Raw genomic sequence first — 25,030 nt, 5'->3', positions numbered from 1 at the left:
TGTTAATGACTTCTGTATGGAATTAACGACGTGAATTATTGTGATTGTTATTACCATTATGCTCCGTTGTGAGTCAAATTATAGTTACGCTAGGGTTTCATTCCCGGCAGGAAGAGGAGACATCAACAGGGACTCGTTACGTGTCCCTTGCCATGCAGTTGTCCTTTGTCCTCGTAAGCCGCAGTCTTGTGCCGTGCTGACCAACACCTATTGCCTCCTACTTGTGAATGACTTGTGGTCCACACCTGTGGAGTAACGGTTAGCGCGTCTGGCCGTGAAACCAGATGGCCCGGGTTCGATTCCCGGTCGGGGCAAGTTACCTGGTTTAGGTTTCTTCCGGGGCTTTCCCTCAACCCAATATGAGCAAATGCTGGGTAACTTTCGGTGCTGGACCCCGGACTCATTTCACCGGCATTATCAGCTTCATCTCATTCAGACGCTAAATAACCTAAGATGTTGAACCTACTTGAAAAAATGACGTGTTTTTCGAAGTTCACTCAATATTGGGGACGGAATGAGCCAACGATCCAAACGCTTAAATAGTTATTCCGTTCCACTTACTGTTCTCCAACTAGGGGATTAACTGTGAAAGGAATGCGCTTACTATTGCGTCATCTATTGGAGCGAAGTAGATAGAATGAAATGTAATATTACCGTTATAACGTAGTTTAAAAAACATGCGTTCTCTTGCATATGTTATTTCCTGCATGGAGGGATTAAATGACCAGGAAATTAACCGTGATCTAATTTTGTAACTAGGGTAGTATAAATGTGTGTATCAGAGTTATCGTTTGTGCTTTGAGAGTTAGCCAGTGGAGGTGCGTGTACCCACGTGTGTGACCTTATGGCATCTTATGACATCAACATTCATTCACAGCATCACCTCGCTGCATCTCATTCTCCTGGTTGGAGTACAGTACAAGTGGTTGCCACTCGTGTTCTGTAGGCCTTACTGCCACACCAGTCTCTTGACAGGGGAGCGACGCCAGACAATTTCTACTTATACTACTGCGTCTGACAGGCGAAGTAAATATTGCCGGCAGAAAATAGGGAATGATAATTGCTATTCAACCAATGGCAAAGGTTACATTCCATACTTATCTTGAAGTTCAGTGGTCTGAAGCGTTCTACCTTACTTTTCGTTCTATAAAGAAATTTTACAATGATACATTTGTTCGGATGAAATTTCTGCACATCTGAAGGACAAAACTATTTTTTTTCAGTCATTTATTATCATAATATACTGATCTCTTTAATTGACTGAGCATATCGGGAATGAAATGAGTGGCTTTCCCAAAACACGCTGTGAAATGTTTCATATAAAACAATTTTATCTCGGAAAGGAAACAAGAATGAGCAAAATTGTATTAAACTTTTTTGTTTGAAGTATCTCAAAGAATAACGCCATGAAATTAATGTCATTACTTACGGTTCATTTGTATGTTAGTAAATTTAAAATGTCAATATTCTTTCACTCTAAAGTTCGATGAACAAATTGTGATACTGTATATAATATGATATGGACTAAAGATCCTAATATTTAGTTTTAGTTTTTAAAATAATTAAATAGTATCTCCTAAGCTTTATTTCACTTTATTTTTAATAACAGCTGATGGTAGTAACATCAACTATAATCATTATTTATGCATCTCCATTACACTACAAACAAACTTGAGGTCGATGGTATGTAGGAAGTCTTTATATATATATATATATATATATATATATATATAAAAGAGAAAGCATTGAATCCTAAGTGGTAGGCCTACTATAAATAGTGTGAAATTCTAATGGACGCATCCCGAGAATATCTAATTTTTGTCGTTTATGAACTAAATCCCGTGCTTAATTTTATGTATCGATTCATACGTACACACATAGCTACATATAGGCCCTACATATACTGTACATACATGTATACATCGTGCAACATACATACATACATACATACATACACACAGTGAGGGAAGTGGGAAAAAACCAGAGGCAGTAGCCTATGCTACCCCAAGATTTTCGCCTGGCATACCTCAATTTAAAAAAGGCATACCCTCTCTCTTACAACATACACATACATGATGTATGCAATAAATTGTTTCGTACAGTCAGTAACGGGAATCTTTGAAGCTTACGTAAGACATTAAATTTCTTAATAAAATAATTTCAGTTAATTACTAGATTATTTTGAAATGTCCATTGAGTCTTATCATTTAACGCTTCAAAGTGCCTTACTTAATTATTAATAAAAAGTGCAACAACAAAAATGACACAGTCACTAAACTGGCAACAATGGCCACTACAAGCTACACACCACAGCCTTCTATACTTGGAATACTACCCTTGTAAGCATTCCAGGGGTTGACTTATCAAATAAACGTGTCTAAATATACTTGAATTCAGTTCCACAAGGCTGTGGTTTAGATTTACGAAGCAAACAGACAGTCCTCTTTACTGTGAAGAAATGTATAAACAGATTTTTACGAATAACATTTTTTCAGTGACGGTATGTCATTTTCACTAACGGTATGTTTTCTGTGGCCATCGAAACCAGTGGCGGTATTCCATACCGGCGCATACCGTCTCACTTTCCTCACTATACATACATACATACATACACACATACATACATACATACATACATACACACATACATACATACATACATACATACATACATACATACATACATACATACATACATACATACATACATAAGACATCGTATTCATCATCATACACAATATCGCTCTCGCGCTTGTGGTATACCCTATACCCTACCCAGTGACATCAGAGACTGTTGGAATTTAGTAGCGTTCAAAAGCCAACTTATTAAGTAATTTCTTACTGCGTAGAGTAGGTTTACTTTTTACTTAATTAATAATTTTTTTTCTCTCTCTTCTTAACTTTTACAATAAACTGCCTAGCTATTATTAATCAGTTAATCTTTTAGTACTTTGATTTTTATTGTATTTGTAAATTTAATATCAATTGTAATTATAATTGTAATTGTATTCTTAATATTGTAGTTGTAATCCCTTGGTAGAGGGGAAGATGGCCTTATTTCTACCAGCTTACATACATACATACATACATGGGGTACATACATACATACGTACCTTCGTACGTACATACATACATACATACATACATACATACATACATACTGTGCGTACATACATACATACATACATACATACATACATACATACATACATACATACATACATACATACATACATACATACCGTACATACCGTACATACCGTACATACCGTACATACATACATACATACATACATACATGCACTACAATACATACGCACGTACGTACGAAAATCAGCTTCATGATGAAATTGTTCAAATTCATGCTACTAACAATAATGAAGTTGTCTTTCTCGTAATTACCATTGTCACCACAGGCACGCGCGGCAAATAGGCTGAAAACTGTGTGGGGCAGCTAAATATGTATGCCAAGCGCATGGTCTGTTTGCTTGGCGGAACGCACAGTTAGTATCTCAAGACACATTGCCGCACTCAGCATAAGATTATCTTCTTCATCGCAACAGCTGGTTGGAGCAATGAAACGTATTTCAAAATGTAAATCAGGATAATTACCCTGGCTCTTACTTGTGTCGTGATCGCAAATATGATTTAACTAAATAGTACACAATTAAGATATAAAAACAGTGTCTGAATATCCACAGGCGGAGAAAATAACTCCATGGAACTGATGTGCATAATACGTCAATGTAATTACATTTTCACACGTTCACTTTTAGGCGAGTCCATTGTGATGTTGAGAACGGAAACGTCCCTTCACCGAGATTGAGCTGACACTTGGGCACCTTGGGGTCTGAGGATGTATCCATTGATGTTTTATATTTGCAGAGATTAAATATACCTATAGATTTACCATACACACAGGAATATAGTCATCACGAATGCACATAAAGCCTAATTGAGCTTGAGATGCTTAGGAATGATGATGTCTCGTCTTACACTGAACTAAAACTGTTGTCTTCTCCAATCTGCTTTTTATGCAGCAGTGAAGATAATATGGATGAAAAACATGATGGAAATATTTAAGTTGTATCGATTTTAAATAGTCCATAATTCAACCTGCTTTTTATGCAGCAATGAAGATAATACGGATGAAAAACATGATGGAAATGTTTAAGTTGTATCGATTTTAAATAGTCCATAATTTATGTAACTTACAGCTCGCTGCAAATTATCTTCAGAACGTACGAGCTCTGACCCACTTACACTTGGGGGTGGGGAATCTTACCTCATTTTTCAACATAGTCCCCTAGTAGATTGATGCACTTCTCCCAGCGATGCTCCAATATTTCCACAACTTCCTGGAAGAAGGGTTGTCCACCCTCTGCAAACCACTGATTTACATACTGCATGAATTTATTTTTGTATGAAAATTTCTTCCCATGCAGGCGTTCTTTGAGTTTTGAGAATGGCTTGAAGACCAGATCTGGTAAATAGGTTGGATGGTCCAGCAATTCAAGTCCTTGCTGTTGAAATTGCAGCTATTGTAACTAAGAACTTGTGACTTGGAGCATTGTCTTGGTGGAAAAGAATCTTTCGCCTCAACTTGCCATGACGTTTCTCCTTGATAGCATCCCTCAATTTTCCAGTTAAATTTGCATAATAAAGGCATGTTATTGTGGCTCCTTTCTTTCTGCAAATAATCTGTCAAAATAACACCTTGGATCAAAACTTGCCTACTGACGGCTATACCTTGAATTTTTAGGGGTCGGTGAACCCTTACGTTTCCACTCCATACTTTATATTTTGGTTTCAGGGTTATAGTAGTGAACCCATGTCTCTCTCATCCATAGTCACATATCGTTCAAGATTTTTTTTCTTCTAAATTAGTTAAATGCCACTCGCAGAGCTCTGCTCTTTGTCGTTTTTGCGTGGGCGTTAACATGGTATGAGAAGCCTGTTCTACTATATCTCTGATGGTAACTCGTCGATCTTGCAGCATTAAACTTGCACTTCATTGATGTTTTTTTGGTGTTGTAACAGTTCTCGAAATGCCGTCACTATGTTTATCTTCACACGATGTTCTCCCACATTTAAACAATCGACACCGCTATTTTACTATAGTCTACTATAAGATGCAGTAGATTCTCCCAAGGTACCTGTTATATCTTGAGATGGAGACATTCCCTTCGTATGCAGGAATTTAATCACAGCTCTTTGCTCGACCAGGACCATTTCTCTACTGATGCAGCACCTCCGGCCACTCAAACACCTGCTACGAGCCAACGCGGACATGTAGCCTACACACTTGCAACTTCGCATGTAGCCATAACACAATTCAGTCATTTGTGTGCCACAAAATAGAAATTTTCATATTTTCAGCGATAACTATATACCTAGTATTAAATAGAGACGAGAATCACCGATCTCACACCACTCAAAGAAACAAAAAAAATTACGGAAATTGCTTTAAAAATTGCATTCGCTACATTATCATTATAAGTTAGAGGAATATCTAACGAGAAAGAAATTAGTGGTGTCGTTTATAGAAGAGGATTTCGATATTGTATAGATGGATGCTAATAGCGAATGGAGATATTAACATCGCATTCCCCCATATTCATGTTAGAGCAGGGATGCCAAAACCCTGCCCATTGTGCAGTCGCGCAAATTGTGCAGTGGTCTCTGTGCGATGTGCACTTTCTATTCCCCTACCTGGAGGGGAACGCGACAGGGCTATACTGACCTCCAACAGCATATCAGCTTTTCTTACAGTAACGCAGTTTCAGCATGGTTGCTGACTTGGCTGTGTCTGTGAATGAGTTATGATAAATAAAGTGAAGAGTTCACAGATAAAGCAGAAGAGAAATTACTAAGCATATAACGTAATTGTTATAATGTTTTCCTCAGCCAACAATAATTATTTTAAAATGAAAGGTTTTCATCAGCCCATGTCGAGGTAATAGTCTTGTAACAGTTTATATCAGATTAGTAAAGTTCTCAAAATATGATATTGCCAGCGCTTATTTCTTAATCAGTACGGCAAAACGAACTTGACAATGGCATTGTTTTGGAGTCTGTACTAACACAGCCATCAAAGATTAGACAACTTACGACTTTCATTTCATAAGCAGGTAAGTGATGAGAATATAGTAGGAATACATACGTGGCTCTTGAGGTTGTAAGGAGCGAAGAGAGAAACTATTTGCAAGGCGGAAAATTTTTCGGGAAAAATATATAATGGCAAATTTTCCATCTCACGTCACTATATTATGCCAATATACTTACATTAATAAACCTTTAAACCTTACATAAAGAGAATATCGTCGCTTCACAGCTTGTGAACTACACTTTTAATTTCTTTCAGTAACGTTTCCAACTTGTCGATACTTGCTCTCAACGTTTTCCAAATAAACTATATGTGAATTTAAATTCTAAGCTTCATTTATATCATTTATTAATATTAATGTTAATTTATATTGACATGCAGTAAGAAAATTATTTCAGTGTAAAACTTCACAATGTTATATTGCATCTAATTAATTGGGAGTATAATATTTTCTTCAACATTTGTGTACCAATGGTCCCAATAAATAGTAATGCTCGACGAACAATGAAAGAGTAGGGTTTATTACTTTAAAATAATTAGTACCGGTACCTACTACGTAAACTGAAATACTTGTTCGTTTTTCGTTGTTTTGAAATTACTGCAATATTTTTTTCTTCAAATACTATATACAAATCATATTAATAAATTATGCTTTACAAACCACTACTTTGTGAAATATAACTGAGTAAGTCTAAAGTTTATTGTATTACAATTGTGAAGTATAGACACTGATAATAACCGTGGTTTTTTCCTTCTTCTAAGTGTGTTTATAATATCCAAATGTCTATTTAATCCAACCCTAGAAGCGCAGAATAGATTATTGTACACCCCTCCAGCTAAGAAAGGGTAAGAGCAACGCTCGAATGATGCAGCCTGCACAGACCGGCGATCCGCGCACAAAACTGCACATTTATACTGTTTTCGCTGTAAGAAAAATCCTAATGTAAACATAATCACGTTGCTGTCATACCCGTGATTGGTTCCCAGTCGAAACACTCACACGACGTAGGAAAATATAGTTCATATTTGGAAGCCATAATCTTGCATTATTTGAAAATAAAAAATTGAATTCTAATTGTTAAATACGATGAAACATATAACGTTATTCCTATGTAAAACGCTATGTAAAAGAAAAACTACTTTTATATTTTGTTATGTACTATGAACGCGGATGAATACCAACAATAATACCAACGTAGTCCGTTCTTGTAATAAGCTGGCGTCACTTGATTTCGTAGTTGTTCCCATAAGCACGTGGTACTGAAGTATAGCTTCTCCATCCTCGGTGTGTGTGGTTATTAAACATAAGAGTGGAAACCCTCTCAAAAGCGGAGAAAAACAAATAGTCTTCAATGTATATAATAAGTTAAGTGATTTTTAATATTAGAGTAATTATAAGGTAAATGTTTCCTAAGCAAATGAATGCATAGTAGTGAGGTTAGGCCTACTTGACGAGTAACGGGAAACGTTTAACATGAAACAGAATGTCTCGTACAACAGTGGGCAGGGACACGTACTGAAAATCTATTTCGCCAAACAGCGGCCAATGAAGCCTCACTTCAGTCACGTGCTATTGTTTATATTAGGATTTTTCTTACAGCGAAAAGATTATAGAGTCTGATTTCTGGCATGCCTGTGTTAGAGGAAACGACAATCACAAAATAGTCTTTACTATTAAAACACAGCTTTGATGTCATGTGAAGGTTGCGATAGTGGGTGTAATATGCTTTGTCATTATGATTTTGCACCGTGCTGACCACATACACGTAGTCTCTACTTCAAAATTTCTAATGTTTATGAATTTCGTAACTGCATGACGAGGAAATAAATATAAAAATGAAAAAAAAAAAAAACAAAAACAAAAAGAAAGTTAAAGGACAATAGCGTGATGATAGCCAGTAAACGTGACATGGTGCACGGTTATCCGAGAAAGTTAACCTACTCCGTGTTGTAACATTGCATTCGCTTCTATGTATTGACTTTTTTTTTTCAACTTCTCTCTGCATAAGGTTTCACTGGGCTATTCGACCGTATCATATATCCTTCGCGCAAGGTGTAATATGGTTTCTTAAATGCATGCTAGGATTGTAAATTTGATGTCAGTATTATCTTGCGTTTCGTCAGAAGACTGTGAAAGGCAATATTTAGAGATGGTTGCACATTTCTACCATTTCAGCACGTGATATTGAAACCTCCTAAGCTTCGTGTTACTGCTAACCTTGAATATTTCCACGAATTCATTCATAGTTTATTTGCATATTTATGTGTGGCGAAGTTCAAATATTATTTACGATACTTGGGAAACGAGGGATCAAATTGAATGAATAAATAAATGAATGTTGTTATGTCCATTTGGAATAAATGCCTTGTTAACAGGATGCTGTTAGTTCAGTTTAAAAAGAGCGCGTCGTAGATTACGTCCTTTCAGACTGAAATTTCCAGTATTCAAATTTGTGAGGCACCTCTCACCAGAATCAACCAGAAGGGGAGCCCTTCGTCTCGAGGGACCCGGCATAACTTTTACCCTCCGTTTCGCACATCCCTTTATGAACTACACAGCTTCTCACTTAGAGAATTTTCGTGTGTTTTCATCATCTTATGACACATATTCACTTAGTGGTTTATGAAAATAGCAGACTACAAAGACTCTTCATTCTGACCGAGATGATGTTAATTACGGCCATATATTACTGTAATGCCACAAAATAAATAAAAGATCTGCAAAGAGGTGAAGAATGTTAGGTAGTGGTTGTAAATGGTAGTAGTGGTGTTAAACCGCATTATAAATGCACAGACTAGGAATATATGACATCGAGACAGGCTGAAATATTTATGTGATTAATAATAATAGTAATAATAATAATAATAATAATAATAATAATAGACTAATACATTTAATGTCGGTTAAGAGAGAAGTTTTATATGATATTCTTATTGAATTTGGTATTCCCAAGAAACTAGTTCGATTAATTAAAATGTGTCTCAGTGAAACGTACAGCAGAGTTCGTGTAGGTCAGTTTCTATCAGATGCGTTTCCAATTCAATGTGGGCTAAAGCAAGGAGATGCACTATCACCTCTACTTTTTAACTTTGCTCTAGAGTATGCCATTAGGAAAGTCCAGGATAACAGAGAGGGTTTGGAATTGAACGGGTTACATCAGCTGCTTGTCTATGCGGATGACGTGAATATGTTAGGAGAAAATCCACAAACGATTAGGAAAAACACGGGAATTTTACTGGAAGCAAGTAAAGAAATAGGTTTGGAAGTAAATCCCGAAAGACAAAGTATATGATTATGTCTCGTGACGAGAATATTGTACGAAATGGAAATATAAAAATTGGAAATTTATCTTTTGAAGAGATGGGGAAGTTCAAATATCTTGGAGCAACAGTAACAAATATAAATGATACTCGGGAGGAAATTAAACACAGAATAAATATAGGAAATGCATGTTATTATTCGGTTGAGAAACTTTTATCATCCAGTCTGCTGTCGAAAAATCTGAACGTTAGAATTTATAAAACAGTTATATTACCGGTTGTTCTATATGGTTGTGAAACTTGGACTCTCACTTTGAGAGAGGAACAGAGATTAAGAGCGTTTGAGAATAAGGTTCTTAGGAAAATATTTGGGGCTAAGAGGGATGAAGTTACAGGAGAATGGAGAAAGTTACACAACACAGAAGTGCACGCATTGTATTCGTCACCTGACATAATTAGGAACATTAAATCGAGACGTTTGAGATGGGCAGGGCATGTAGCGCGTATGGTCGAATCCAGAAATGCATATAGAGTAATAGTTGGGATGCCGGAGGGAAAAGGACCTTTAGGGAGGCCGAGACGTAAGTGGGAAGATAATATTAAAATGGATTTGAGGGAGGTGGGATATGATGATAGAGAATGGATTAATCTTGCTCAGGATAGGGACCAATGGCGGGCTTATGTGAGGGCGGCAATGAACCTCCGGGTTCCTTAAAAGCCAGTAAGTAAGTAAGTAGGTAATGTTAATGTAACATGAGCTGCTGCCAAGAATTTAAAAGAAGCATAGCAATGGCAAAGGAAGCTTTTAATAGAAGGAACATCTTCTGCGGACCTCTGGACAAAGAACTAAGGAAGAGACTATGAAGTGCTTGGTGTGTAGTGTAGCATTGTATGGGGCAGAAACAATTGTCTTTAAAGTGTGGTTTATCTGTGATCCATGGGAAACAGGGCTTTTACTGTATGTGAGGCTGAAAATCTTATCTGGGATTTAGCCCAAAATATTTTCCTAAGAACCTTATTCTCAAAAACCCTTAATCTCTGGTCCTCTCTTAAAGTGAGAGTCCTAGTTTTCACAGTCATATAGAACAACCGGTAATATAACTGTTTTACAAATTCTAAATTTCAGATTTTTTGACAGCAGACTGGATGATAAAAGCTTCTCGACCGAATAATAACAGGCATTTCTCATGTTTATTCTGCGCTTAATTTCCTCCCGGGTGTCATTTATATTTGTTACTGTTGCTCCAAGATATTTGAATTTTTCAACCTCTTCGAAGGATAAAACTCCAATTTTTATATTTCCAATTCGTACAATATTCTGGTCACGAGACATAATCATATACTTTCAGTCTTACTAATAAACTGTGTATAGTTTTTATACGAGACTTATGCAGAGTTGAGACAGACTAATAAACCATGCATAAGCGTTGGATGTATAAATATTCTATAACTATACAATGAGAATTGGTTTGCAGTAGTTATACACGAAACCCCTTGTTTAAGCGTTATATATAGAGAAAAATGGCCGCCCTTCTAACAGCTATTCATATCGACTGTCATTTTATGATGATGGTTGCCTTGTAACCGCAGAAGAACAAACCAAAGAGCACAGAATAATTAGAATAATTTTGCTGTAGCTTGTACTCTTTGACCAAAATATAGTATGGTAATCGATTAAAGCCAGTTGTACTACGGATACTTAACACGCCACACTAGAGCGCTCTACCGGATGCAGTAGAGAACCTCAGCTATTCTGTTACCTTTCGTAATGAAGTAATGACGAAACTATGACGTAGCTGTGTAACAGTTATACTGTTATACACGACGTATGTAGTGATTATTAGTAGGGAATTTACACACGACTTATAAACGAGCTGCTCATTGTATAAGTATAAGACAGTTAAACGTCTGTATATAAACTTTTTATTAGTAAGACCGTTTGTCTTTTCGGGATTTACTTCCTAAGCTATCGCTTTATTTCAAGTATAATTCCCGTGTTTTCCCTAATCGTTTGCAAATTATTATTATTATTGTTATTATTATTATTATTATTATTATTATTATTATTATTATTATTATTATTATTATTATTATTATTATTACGACGATGTCGAGAAAACAATACAATCTGAAATAAAGCAATAGTACGTACAATGAAGTTGGGAAAAGTAAATAAAGACTAGGAAAACATTCAGTAGGCTGTGGCGTATTTGTCTATCATGCTTGTGATTAGGATTTACTTACTAGAGTTTAGCTGCAGCTTCCTATTATAGATGAGAGGCCGCTGCGCATCCGATGTGCCATAGCCGGAACTTTGTGACATGTTTCTAGAGAAGTAGATTTCGTGCTAGAGGAAATGTGAGAAAGTTGTTTACAAACGACGGAAATGAGACCGCATGCGAATTGTTCATCTAATGGTTTCAATTAATAAATTTGCTGGGTACTCATCACCCCCCCTCCGCCCTGTCTTTATTAGCGGAGAAGTGTTGGAAGTGGTCGCAGTAATGTAATGGATAATAGTTGTTTATTGATTCAGTTGGCTGCATTTTGTCAGCTGGGACTCGATAAATACGGCGGTATTGTCATTATAAAAGATGGAGGTTATGATCATGTATTTACAATTTCTTGTTTATTTATTGTTTTGTCCTTCAAAAGGGACACATACAATTCATACTGTTGTAACGGAAACCTGTGGCCGGGAGGAGAGTAAAAGGTGGTTCACAATAAACCGGAAACGAGAATCGGAACGAAAACGAAGACGGTAAAATTGTTAAAATGTGTACTTTTAAATGTGAGCATTTACAATTAACGAAAAGCTTGCCAGAGCCCAGGATCGGGAACGGAGAGTTGGCCAAGTTTCAACTTTGGCGTTCACGTTTCCGATCACAGCCCACTAGATCCATTCTATTGCCATCTAAAATCTATTTTGTCGTCATATATTTTGTAGCAAGAAGACCGTGACATAACCTATGCATTATTTTGTTCTGTGCTGTGCATCATGGAGCAAGTTTTATTTGATGAGATTCTAATATTGAGTGTTGAGGAAAATCCTCACGTTTACGATAAGCGGCGCGCCTCGTATAAAGATGAGAAAATGGAGGATATGTGGCTTCCAATAGCTGCATCTTTGAACACCGATCGTAAGCGAATCATATTTTATTACTGTATTGGTTGTATTACACACTACATATTCATGCTTCAATTCAATAACTACTGTTGTGTTCATTTTTGTTCTATTACAAATGTTTCTTCTCTAATTATTTTACGTTATGGTGGACTTAAAATAGGTTGTGATAATAAAGATGCATGGGCATATTTATAGTACCATACCTAATTAAATGTTTCAGTTGAAATTTCGAAGTTGGTTGACCTGTGTTTATGTTGGCTGCCTTGTAGGCCTACTTATGAGAGAACGCCATTGGTCAATTATACACAAATAACATCAGAATCGTAATATCGACTTTACATATTGTTATTGACATGCATATCGATATGCATAGTCGTCTACGTTCTCAGTTTATTGTGAATAAAAAAATTTCATATTCACGTCCTCTGCTTCTCGTTTTCATTCTGCTTCTCGTTCCCGGTTTATTGAGAACCAGCCTTAAAAATTTCATACCGGTACCTTTCAGGAGAGCAGTACAAAGATTGAAATTGGTGTCAATTATAGAGTTTTTTTTAATTAAGAGGTTTTTCATGGATTTAATTTGTTTATATTTCTTCTAAAATAGGTAATGTTGCTCATTTAACAATTTTTTTATATTATTTCCAAAAATAGCCGCACTTAAGCCCTTTTAAGACTAGAACCCAAACTGAGTGGAAGGGACTATTTAAGCATAAGACCTTTTTATTGTCAAAATAAATGAGAAATGTAAATTATTAGGAATGCAAAATGGGTCTTAAACAATTATAGGACTGTTTACCCTGGTGCTTAAAGTTTTAAAAGGAAAGGGCATCAGTATGTGATAAACAGGCATCGGCCTAGGGACACAGAGTAACTAGAATGAGGTTTAGAGTACACGGAGTATAAATGGCGTCATGACCCGTGTGTGGTGACTGCAACAGCACCGGTGGGTCCATAATGTGCATTACCGTTCTGTGTATTGCTACTTGGCTGCTTTACATATATCAGGCTTCGGCGTAGGGACACCTGATTGAAGGTTAAAACTCACATTAATACTATAATGGTAGACATTCATTGTCTACACAAGGAATGTACTGTATATACTGCATCTGTACAGGGTGAAATATATTTTGTGCCATACTGTGACGGACTGTTTATATGTTGAAGTAACGGCGCGCTCCATCTCGCAGTCCACTCGACCAACACAATACACTGCGTTCTGAACTTCATGCGTTTCTGTGCCCAGGACCGAAGCCTGGTGATAAAATGGCTAAAATACAAGTTAGACCTTTTTAATAAAGCATCATGGAAAGTAAACATGTGATGGTTTGTAAGGAATAAAGTATTAAATATTCTTAAGTCCTTTATTCTGTATGTGCTCGATTCAAAAAGTACTTAGGACATTTGGTAACGCTCTGTAAATCCAGTCAGGAGTCTTATTTGACTTTAACCTGTTTACGAGATTGTAGAGAATCGTTTCCGCCTTCAGAATATATAAAAATCTCATTTTCACAAAAAGTTGGCTTAAGACCTTTTTCCTCCCGGCCACAAAACTCGTACATTTCATATTTAGGCCTACATGGGGAGAAAATAGAGGAACAAGAAGAAAGAAGAATAGTTTACGTTAAAATTCTAAAGCAAAAACTTCATCATTAATATGAAAGACCACCGACGTAGCTCAGGCGGTAGCGCGTTTGCATGAGTTCGGTTCAGATTTTTTGGCAGCAGACTAGATGACAAACGCTTCTAAACCAAATAGTAGGTCTAACAAGCATTTCCCGTATGTACAGTATTCTGCGTTTAATTTCCTCCCGAATGTCATTTATATTTGTTATTGTTACTCCAAGATATTTGAATTTTTCCACTTCTTCGAAGGATGAATCTCCAATTTTTGTGTTTCGATTTCGTACAATATTGTGGTCACGAGACATAATCATATATATTTTCTCTTTTCGGGATTTACTTCCAAACCGTCCACACCTGTGGAGTAACGGTCAGCGCGTCTGACCGCGAAACCAGATGGTCCGGGTTCGAATCCCGGCCGGGGCAAGTTACCTGGTTGAGGTTTTTTCCGTGGTTTTCCCTCAACCCAATACGAGCAAATGCTGGGTAACTTTCGGTGCTGGACCCCGGACTCATTTCACCGGCATTATCACCTTCATTTCATTCAGACGCTAAATAACCTAGGTGTTGATACAGCGTCGTAAACTAACCCAATAAAATAAAAATAAACTTCCGAACCTATTGCTTTACTTGCTTCATGTAAAATTTTCGTGTTTTCCCTAATCGTTTGTGGATTTTTTCCTAACATATTCTTGTCATCCGTATAGACAGGAAACTGATGTAACCCGTTCAATTCCAAACCCTGTTTGTTACCCTGAACTTTCCTAATGGCATATTCTAGAGCGAAGTTAAAAAGTAAAGATGTTAGTGCATCGCCTTGCTTTAGCCTGCAGTGAATTAGAAAAGCATCAGATAGAAACTACTGTAAGTTTCACTGAGACATTTTAATTAATCGAACTAGTTTTTTTGGGAATTCCAAATTCAATAAGAATATTACATAAAACTTCTCTCTTAACCGGGTCATATCTTTTTTGAAATCTATGAATAACTAATGTACTGTACCCTTATACCTACTCCCATTTTTTCTCCAATATCTGTCGAATACAAAAAAATCTGATCAATAGTGGATCTATTACGCCTAAAACCACACTGATGATCCCCAATAATTTAAACTACGTACGGAGTTAATCTTCTCAAAATAATAATAATAATAATAATAATAATAATAATAATACGTTCGACAGTGACAAAACAAAAGTATGAATGAATACTTAAAAGCGTTGTCCATAGCTGACATTGAAGAATTAGTTCAAGGGTTTGTCCATTGAATTGCGTGTAGTTAAACATTCTGTAGAGTTTCCTTGATTGTTCTGCGATCCAGTTGGATATTTGCACAACTGATTAACTCGCTCTACTTCAAGCCAAGCATGAAGGTTCAAAATGGGAACGAATCCAATGTTTTACTTTTTGTTTTGTGTAACTGTCACCTTGTGGAGATGGCACCACGATTACGCTTTCTAGCGGCGTGCCTGCCTGTGGACGCATTTTCATCTCTCGATGTGTCGTCGCCAAGCCCCGTATCGCGCTGCTATAGTGAGGATCACGTAAGTTCAGTTCCCAAACAGCAAATATTTCCGCCTTGTCAGTGTTGCCAACTGTTACCAGATATCACCACATGTAGTAAAATCACGATCCTATGTACTGAATGACTTCTTTACTCACCGTACTTTACCTTAATGTTGGAAGGTTATTCTAAATAGTTTCAATAATAATGAGAAATATATTGCTATGTTCTATTCTTTTATTCCTTTACATTATTATTAGTATTAGCATTAATAGGTTACTAGACGTAAATATACAACAAAGTATAGTATATAATATTCAAGAATCAAATCTGTTCCAAGACCAATTAAATTATTGTCACTTCACTTCAAAGATTCCAGCGTACATATACTGTACTTCCTAAAGGTAGATAAATTAATACCCAATTGACTTTTGGTTGGAATTCGAATGAACTTCTGATTATCTTTCGAAATTAGTAAGGAAATGGATAATACAACTAGGCTAAAACTGAAATAATAATAAATCAACTTACAAAAATAATTTTGGTCCTTAAAGCCATAAGTAATTTCACTTCTAGATACCTTTTTAAAGATTTCATTTGTTTGTAAATTGCTTAATAATGTTACACTTACACTTATTATTTCTGGAACTCCACGTCTGTCATTGAAAAAATGTATGATACATAACTGTGAAGTCTCTTTTTGGCTCTTGTGTCCTAAATTTAAATAAGAAAAAAAAAATGATTCAAGAAATGTGAGCTGGTGAAAATTAAATACTCAATTAATAAAATAATTACTGCCAAAAGAGTATTTTATTAATTCTATACAAAAGATGGATTACACAGAACAGATGGCCAGAAATCATAGATTTATACACAACATACAGCATGAAACGATCATCAAAAAATGCTTTTTGTACACAATAACATCTTTCAAACGAAGTGAAATAGCCAATAAGTTCAATAAATATTATGCTAATAAGTAATAACTATAATTAATAATTATCTACAAGCTGTAAAAGGGAATAAAATAGTAAATTGTTGAAATTAGGGGGTATGGTTTATTACGTGTATTTATAATTTTAATTACTTTTTCTACATTTAATTATATTTTAATTTCTATTAGATTAGTTGGTGGTGTGGGTGTTAGTTTTATCTGTGTACGTCAGACTATTAAGGAAAAAGTGAAAGAAATATTAAATCTACAATCTACTTTATATAACAATATTTAATCAAGAACTGAATATTACTATTCATTTAATAACATAAGACCCAAAACATCTCCAAGTCCAGACAATACACATGCTGATTTTCTTAAATATGTTGGCAAACAAGCAAACTCACTACTTTTATCTTGTAATCTCAACTAAAATACAATATCTGTCTGGAGAAAATCTATCATAACATCAATTTTGAAAAGCAATTATTCAACTAATATCTTTTCGAGTTATCGACAGATACCACTTACCAGTATGATAGCCAAAATTATGGAAGAGATGATTTCATAGATTGAATTGGTTCCTGGAATCTAGTAACTAACTTTCATCTTATTGAGTTGACTTTAGAAAATTACATTCAACAAATGGACAGATTTTAAATTTTAGTCAAGATATTAAAGATATTTTAAACAGAAAACAAAACACCTTAGCAATTTTAATTTATTTTCAAGGATCATATGGCTCTGTAAATATAAATCACTTAAGAAATTGCAAACTTAGGGTGTCCATGATAAAGTGTTACATTGGGTCAGTGACTTGATTATTTGATTCATTGTCACAAATATGTAAATAGAGACAGATTCATCTGGGCTTCCCACATTGTTGTTTTCAGGAATACATTTTCCAATATTAATGTCGATGGTCTGACTAAAGAAATAGGTCTTATGATAATCTCATCATTTGCAGATAATATGGTTGTCTAGAACAAAAAATCACAGTCCACAAATATTAATAAACTGAGCCAAAATCCCAACAGACTTTTTGACTCTACTTGGAGAACTCAAACTTGCTCAATCAAGGGAAACTTTACTAATAAAACACAATCCCAAGTTATTTCAAAATGAATAGTATGTAAGTTAACTTTAACAGATAATGTTAAGAAATGTGATACTTCTCCAGACATTTTAAAAATCATTAGCAACGATAAATGATCTGGTCAGTGAGTGACTACATACAGTATTTTTTATAGATGGATCCTGTTTACCAAGCCATAGATGTAGTGGTGTTGTAGTATAATGCCAGTATATTCCCTTTTACAGGGAATTATATTCAAACACTTGTTTGCCCCATTTTAACCGTGACAATGCTTTTTAGTTTTTTAAACTTTCTGGTTATTGTATTGTGTTTGTGTTTAGTGAAAGATTTTAGATAAGGGCGCAAATAGCCATAGTAGCTGATGCGCCCTTTTTAAACGCCACTAACTAACTAACTAACTAACTAACTAACTAACTAACTAACTTCAAACACTGACTAATTTTGATAGTGAAAATTTAGATACACTTTTAAGCTTACAAAATCTCCAGTATCAACTTCATAAATCTGAGAAGGCTGTCATACTATCAGACTCAAAATCAGATATTCTTGCTGCAGTATTGGACGTAACAGCATGAAATCTCAATATTTTACAGTGTTTTAATATTTTAAGCAAAATGGTCGAGTTACATCGACGACTGGTACTTCTGTGGATCCATGAACTTTATGGAGTGGGAGGTAATGAGGTAGTTGAAAGGTAGCAAAATTACTGTAAGGTTATCTATACCTGCATCTTACCACACTGTTAAAAGAATAACAAGATCAGAACATGACAATGTGGTAACAAAAATCGGAATGATTCTAAAGCAAATGAAAAAATTGCAATAGGCCATCCGGCATCCGCTCCACGATGGAGGAAAATCCTCAGAAGAAACCAACTAATCAGACCAAATGGGGGATCCAAACTACCCTCGAGTGCAGCTCTGAATTTTCAGGCCAACGAGTCTACCGACTAAGCTACATTGGTGGCTCCACTAAAAATATGAAGTACATGGCACTCAGATTATTAAATTGACAAACCTAAACAATTATTCATCAGTTAAGCTATAAAATATAATACATAGCAAGCAAGTTAATTCAATTTAAAAGTATAAACAATTCAATCAGTTGAAATATACAGAAATTGATAATAAATATCATGCAAATTACTTCACATTACAAGCATAAACAATTCATCACTTGTGGTATACAGCCTACTATTTAATTTATAGCACATACAATTCATCAGTTAAGCTATAGGCCTACAGTCTACTATTGAATTTACAGCATATATAATTCATCAATTAAGCGAAACAAAAATATAGTACAATACATAGTAAAAATAATACACCTAATTTAATAACTGAACTTCTATGAAAATCTACAGTGGCAGTACTCATATTATCACAGGCCATGATTGTCTCAAATATTTACAAAGAACTGATATTTCAGAATCTCCCCATGCCATTTCTGAAATCTCAATGAAGATATGGATCATTGTCTTGACTGTTTAACTTTACGCAGCTTTCAATCATCTGGTTAAATATTGGAGTGCAAGATAACAAATGACATCAACTGCTGAACACTTGGTATCAATCAACCAACAACTTCATTAGATTAAAGGGGGAAAAAAAAACTGAAAGAATTAATTGTATATAGACACAACACATAAGACAAGGCCGCTTCAGAACAGTAATTGGCAAGGCCCTGTTGTTTTAGGATTCTTATGTAGATTCAATTTCACCTGAAAGAAAAAAGTAGCATCTATAAGTATGCCTAATTATGAGAAATAAGAGTAGCAGTAGCAGTAGCAGTAGCAGTAGGAGTAGGAGTAGGAGTAGCAGTAGCAGTAGCAGTAGCAGTAACTGCAAAGTATGGAAATTAATATTGAAATATAATATCAAAAGGTGATTTCACACCATCAACTCTTATCATTTAGTACAACAAATCTATTATATTCAGTTGCAATCACCAGTAGCTGTTCTTTCCTCCATTTTGTTGTTGGCTGATTTTTCACAAGTCTGCTATGATATGCAGCACTATCCATGACAATAACGCATTGCCCTAATGTTCTCAGGTCAACAACTGTGTTTGCACCCACTTCTCAACTACAGGGCTATTCATAGCACTATGGTAGTCCTGACTTTTCTTTCAATTGCATGAAAAAATTAAATCAGCACCTGCAATAAAAATTATACCTGGGCATATAATTACGTCACATGAATTCACAGCATTTAAATAAAGAAAATAAAACGTAACATAACATAACATGACATGAGATCCTCTTTGGTGAAAGGCTTTCCCATGTTTTTATTTAGTCACCAATTTTTATATTTTTGTACCCTGATTTAAAAAATTACTATTGCCAAATTTATGTAAAATATAAATCAATATAACTTACCGAGTATAAATCCACCTTTCGTTCCGGCATCTAATCTTCCACCCTCATTTGTTGGTCTATGAATAACACCATTCATGTCACTGGAAACTTCACCTGGTTTATTTCATGAATAACTGGGTGATCCTACTTAAAAAAACAGAGAGAGACAAGCAATTCACATTGACACTCTAAGAGACACAAAAATTTTAAAGACAGGAAAACCGTTCAAGAATTTTATAACTAACCTCTAGTTATAATATGAAACTATTAATTGCAAAACATGTTGTTCCCACTTGAATTCATTACTAGTAGCCTATATTAATTGCAATTTCATATTCCACATAAGTGTTAACCTATTTGTTAGTAAAAAATTCAATCACTCAATGTCTCACAATACATTGAAATTTACCATTCATAAAAATCCAAGTCTCATCCAAGAATACTACGGGTTTAGGGTTCTCACGCTCCACATTTCTTATATATTCTCTTAAAAACGAATAACATCACTTTCTCGTACATGTGTATAAGGATCCCCTTTGCTCCATAGAAATTTCATCTCTTTCAAAATTTTTTTCACCGATGATAAGGATACTCTAAATAAATATGTTTCATAATCATCATTCATATGTTCCAGAACTTTTGCTGCTGTTAGTACTTCCCCTGTAACAGTAAATGAAAATTATGCCATATTTTTATACATATGACTAATATCAGAATTACATTCCATAAATCAACACAATAATTCCTGTAACTTCCCTACCTTTATGTAACTTGTCATAAATAAATCTCGCAATTGCATCTTTCGTAAAATCATCAGCATCAGTCACTGGATGTTTACGTAGTCTATGTTTTCCTGGTGTCACAAGTGGGGTCCCCTTCTGTGAATTTCTCACATTCGTGGCTGTAGTAAAGCCAAGCTGTAATAACAAACAATAACATAACACTTCTAAAAATTGTTATATCATAAAATTCATGCATGATACCAACATTTGCAGCTATATGAATAGAAAATGATCAATATGTTAGGTTGGGTCTACGATAGGTTTAAGTAGGCTAATATTTAGGTAATTCTCCAGAAAAGCTACATCAAAGAAGGCATAATTTTATTTTGTTTAATTGATTTCTGTGATATTTACATAGTGATGAACACGTGGTTTTAGTGCACAGCCACAAATACTTTCAGCACAAAAATCCTTTGACACTTACCTGTATATTCTAATGCATTGTTGTAGTCCCTCCCTCAAACTTGTTACTAATTACCAATATAACATGCGAGAGGTCCATGACGAAGAGAAATGGTTAGTTTCCCAGTAGTGCGTCCTCGTCCTCTCGAGTGTTATATCTTAACAAGTACTTTGGGTGGGGTAGCTTTTCTGAAGAAACACCATATTTAATATTACTTAGACCAGTCATGAATAAATTATTCAGCCAGAGTCAACGTTCCTATGCTTTATAGAGTATATTATATAGTTATTATATAAAACTGAATTATTTTTAAGCACCATAACAGGCCAACATTCATGTAATATTTGCTGCAATATCAAGTTAATAATTACAATATGACTTGTATTTTCTTCGGCCGATGTGGCATGTAAATTGTGATCTGAACGGTTAATTTAATACTAAAAGAGAAAACTGGAAATTTACTTTCGTGCTGTTTGATTATTTGTTCGTCTAATTTGTAAATGTATTTAAGCTATCACCTACTGCAGTATTACAGTATCTTAAATGTATTTAGTTTGGCAATATGAAAATCACTGACTTGATTAAACATCTAGGCCTAACTTAAAAATTTGTTTTGTTTGACCACAATCATGAAATTATTAGTGCAAACTCCTAAAACTGAATACCACTTTGAAATGTATGCTTAAGAATACTTACTCCTAATAATTTCCCTATTCTGGTTGTAATTGCTGTCTCCGTTAGCATAATTCCTTCTTCATTATCTTCTTTCTTCAACTCATTATACACGTGAACTACAGATTTCTGAAGCGTACTCTGAATGCCACACATTTTCTTCCTTGGAGGAGTCACTGCAACACTATTTCATTTTTTTGACATAGTAATAAAAATCTAAACACGAAAGAAATTCATTAAAATTTGAAATAATATTTCTATCCATTACCCACGTGCATTATCACGCCCAAGTATATTATATTTATTCGTACTTATCTGACTATTCTTGAATTATAACCACAACGCAACACATAAAATAACTATTATGTATTAATATTAATACTAATATTAATTAATTATTAATAAGTTCGAATTTCACTATCTTCCAGTAACCGGCTGAGAAATCTAGTACAATTTTAATTTCATGGAACTCCAGTACCGGCAAATATTGTCGATATTTGCCTCAGCTGCCAACATACCAGTTACAAAATCACTACCATTTATAGTATTTGTCAGTATCGAAATTCGAAACGAAGTTGGCAAAAGAAAATTCAACCTTCAAACTAGAAAATCACCATAATCCACTAGCATTTGTAGTAATGGGGGAAAAATGGTTAGGTTTCACCCTTAGGGTATCAAGTTACCTGGTCTTCCCTATACCTGGTTTAAAAGACTCCCTACCCTCGATTTGCCACGGTAGTACGAGCCCCCGTCTGCAGACTGATGGCGTTATTGTCATGACAACCATGTCTCCGGGTTCGTAGTCACGGACTCTTTTTATGATCCCGAGGTGACAGTAGAAAATCTGAAGGTCGTCCGAGACTCCTCATGTGAGAGAGGCTGCAGTATTTGTGGAACATTTTGCTGCCGTGAGTAGTGGCTGGAGCTGGAGATCAGAAACGATCCTGAACTTAGAAAACCCTCTTATTCTGTAATAAATACAGCCACAGAATTACTCTGTAACCCATAGGCGGGGACAGAAAACTGTCCTCATAATCATAACTAGAGCCCGAATGTTTAGGCATTTATAACAGTTAAAATGGCAGGCAAAAAAGGGCAATAAAAATGTAAAAAAATCACAATAATTTTTGAAAAATGCATAATATATTTTAGCAATAAATTTAAATTATATCAACGTAACTCACATATTTACTTCTTAGGTGAGACATGTTGACTTATAAAATACTTGTTTTCGTGATTAACTGTTTTTTACAAACCTTACATAACAAAACTGTTCCATCGGTTGAAAACACATGAGCACCAAATTCATTAACGAAAGCATGAAGTTTACTTTGCAAAGGTTTACTGAATTTATTTACAGTATTCTAGCTTATACCTTCTGTCACCCGACAATAATTGACCAGTGTTGCCAACTCGATTCTTATAAACTCGCTAATATACAGTATAGAAACCGCTAAATTGCTATATTGCCAATGTAAAAATAAGATCATTTTACCGCTGTGAGTGTTACAAAAACCGCTAAATCCCTATATGAGCAATACAAATTTCATAAATTTTACCCGCTAAACTAATACTGAAAAACGCTAGATCTAGCGAGAAAACCGCTGAATTGGCAACACTGTAACTGTCTGTTCCTCATTCAAATTTTTTTCTCCTAGAATAATAAACATGTATAGCACAAAATTGTAACATTAAGATTTGAAAATACGAAAGCAAACAATTAAAAATGCTACGTGACAACTTCTATGAGAGCGAGCTTAATGTTTAAATATGTAATTGTTGGTATCATGAAGATATGACAATATTATATGTGTAACTGTGGATTGTCGATCATTATTCATATTACACCAATAGCATTAAAACACGATTATTAGCAGATTAAGCACCGAAATAAATTATTTTTATTTACTATTGTTAGTAAAGTTAGTCATTGTTTCAAATATTTAAATTTCATACACATTACATTACAATTAATTAGAAAATTGCAAATAAACAAGAAATATTGCTTTAAAATGACAAAAAAAAAGGCATTTATTAGTAAGAAACACCTTAAAAAGAGAAGGATTCACACATTGAAATATTGGATTCCTATATAAAATATTCTGTACTTATCTTTAATACTAATAAAAAGACTTTATTCATCTGTTGTTATTGTTATCACTATTTGAAGAGTACAGAGGAAAAACAATGTCGCAATAATTCTTTTGAGAGTGATGCCATCATCTAAGTAATTCAGTATATTACTGCAAAATTTATTGCTGTTGCTAATGGAAAAGTAGGAAAGGATACCTATATCCGTGGTGATAATTCTACTTTACCGGTTTTGATAAGAAAAAAACATAACATTTTCAATAATATATTGAATTAGATGATATCATCTTTAAAAGAATTCTTTATTGTTGTTGTTTAGTCAACTGTCCGAAGACAGATCTGAACCTCACAAGTGATACCAAGAAGGCACCACTTATGAGGCAACTAGGCCAGGAGATAATGGGGTAGGATGGTCAATTCCTTTCCGCCTCTATTGCATACATCGCCGACTAGCTACATATTACACTAGTCAGACTTCAGATGTTTACAAACAATTGTTCTTCCTCTGACTCATCGTCAACTGAGATGTACTGCCTGATAGATGTACATATCAGCCAGAACCTTAATCAGAGGATTTAAGAGAATTATGACTTAAGCCTTGGTTTTTCTGAACCTACGCATGCGACGTGCGAGATGCGACCATAGTCCGGATCAGCTTACTTAATACTCTAAGGGTGAAACCTAACCATTTTTCCCCCATTATACATATGCTAGTGGATTATGGTGATTTTCTAGTTTGAAGGTTGCATTTTCTTTTGGCAACTTCGTTTCGAATTTCGATACTGAAAAATACTACAACTGGTAGTGATTTTCTAACTGTTACGTTGGCAGCAGGATCAGTTATTTGCCAGCAGTGCAAATTCTGAAAATTCAAATTGTTCTAGATTTCTGAGATGATTACTGGAAGCTAGTGAAATTCGAACATACTAATAATTAATTAATATCAGTATTATATTATTACATAATAGTTAATTTATGTGTTGCGTTGCGTTGTGGTTACAATTCAAGAGTATAACCAAATAAGTGTAAATAAATATAACATATGGTGTGATACATGCACTAGAGTGATCGATAGAAA

The 25,030-nt window shown here is 34.9% G+C and overlaps 1 protein-coding gene and 1 long non-coding RNA gene across 4 annotated transcripts in view; one reads left to right on the top strand and one right to left on the bottom strand.

Annotated features, from left to right (window-relative positions):
• The window catches only part of LOC138713282 (microtubule-associated protein futsch-like), a 1,205,925-nt gene that overhangs the window by 292,772 nt on the left and 888,123 nt on the right, over window positions 1-25,030 (top strand). The window lies entirely within an intron of this gene.
• Window positions 16,097-21,875, bottom strand: LOC138713281 (uncharacterized). Of its 2 annotated transcripts, none has more exons than XR_011335816.1 (5): window positions 20,765-21,875; window positions 20,414-20,664; window positions 20,026-20,148; window positions 19,597-19,804; window positions 16,097-19,368 (listed from the first exon to the last, which is right to left on the bottom strand). It is a non-coding gene; the product is annotated as an uncharacterized lncRNA (long non-coding RNA). The 2 variants fall into 2 exon arrangements; XR_011335815.1 differs by having other exon boundaries at window positions 16,098-19,368; window positions 20,026-20,151.

The sequence above is a fragment of the Periplaneta americana genome, chromosome 14, assembly GCF_040183065.1.
Source record: "Periplaneta americana isolate PAMFEO1 chromosome 14, P.americana_PAMFEO1_priV1, whole genome shotgun sequence".
NCBI lineage: Eukaryota > Metazoa > Arthropoda > Insecta > Blattodea > Blattidae > Periplaneta > Periplaneta americana.
The sequence above is the reverse complement of the archived record's forward strand: the minus strand, read 5'-3'. Positions and strand labels throughout refer to the sequence as shown.